Source organism: Protobothrops mucrosquamatus, unplaced genomic scaffold (genome assembly GCF_001527695.2).
Source record: "Protobothrops mucrosquamatus isolate PMUCROS unplaced genomic scaffold, P.Mucros_1.0 scaffold783, whole genome shotgun sequence".
Lineage (NCBI taxonomy): Eukaryota > Metazoa > Chordata > Lepidosauria > Squamata > Viperidae > Protobothrops > Protobothrops mucrosquamatus.
In genome coordinates, this window is record NW_015387051.1 from 267,964 (window position 1) to 268,961 (window position 998).

Here is a 998-nt window from a genome sequence, read left to right on the forward strand (position 1 = left end):
CAAGGATGGAAAATACTTTGACATGCTTTCTCAAGCTCCATGTGTGCCAGTTGTAAAATTAGAAGTATATTTGTTCAAAGAAACAATGTGTTATTTTGGAAAACCAATTTAGACTTTGTTTTCTGTTTTCCTAAGTGTTATGATTCAATTATGTCTTTAATGAAATGTATATATGTGAATGAGAAGGTTGCTAATCTTTTAATATTGTGCTTAAATAGTTTGGGTAAATCTCTACCCTGTGTGGCGCTGAATTGCTCTAAACTTTGGAACTAAATCATGTTCAATAGCTAAATGTCTGTTTGGCTTTTTAATTAATGCACATCTACCATCCCTTGTTAATAATAAAAAAAACCTTGCAAATATCAATTATCAGGACCTTTTCCTAGTTCAGGAAAAGCTAGATATGATTTGGCAAGTCTAGAACAGTGTTTTTCAACCTTGGCAACTTTAAGATGTGTGGACTTCAACTCACAGAATTCCCCAGCTAGCCTTGCTGGTTGAAATCCTGGCAGAAAAATGGCAAGACCCCAAACTTATTTACATTTCTCTGATAATCGATTCTAGCTTATAGCAAACCGTCTCTACATTAGTCACTAAAGAAGGGTAAAAGTTAATCAGCCAAGTAGGAATCTCCCAATAGGCAATAGAGATTTAGGCAGAAGCAGATCCAATCAACAGAGACCATGATTGGGTTCACACATCACACAAAACTAACATGGTATGAACAACGTTATGACTTGGTATATAATGGAGACCCAGCCATGATGTGTGGCCAACCTCGGTTTATGACTCAGCATTTTAGCAAAGGCAGACAAAGGTGGCTTCTTGCAAAGGGGAGGAACCAGTTGCTGTGGAGTCATTTCCAGCTTGTAGATTTCCTTATGGTTTCACTGACCATGATTGCCGAAAACAGACAAACACCCTGAGGAGATACAACTACAAAAAACTGCTATGCAACTCCTCAAAGATACCACAATCAAAAGCAAAGAAATATCCTA

General features: G+C 37.2%; 1 long non-coding RNA gene across 1 annotated transcript in view; it reads left to right on the plus strand.

Moving 5' to 3' along the window:
* Positions 1-362, plus strand: part of LOC107289917 — a 2,508-nt gene extending 2,146 nt beyond the window's left edge. The window contains exon 2 of the long non-coding RNA XR_001548938.2: positions 187-362. This is a non-coding gene — a long non-coding RNA (uncharacterized LOC107289917). The remainder of the gene's footprint in view (positions 1-186) is intronic.
* The last annotated feature ends 636 nt before the right edge of the window (positions 363-998 follow it).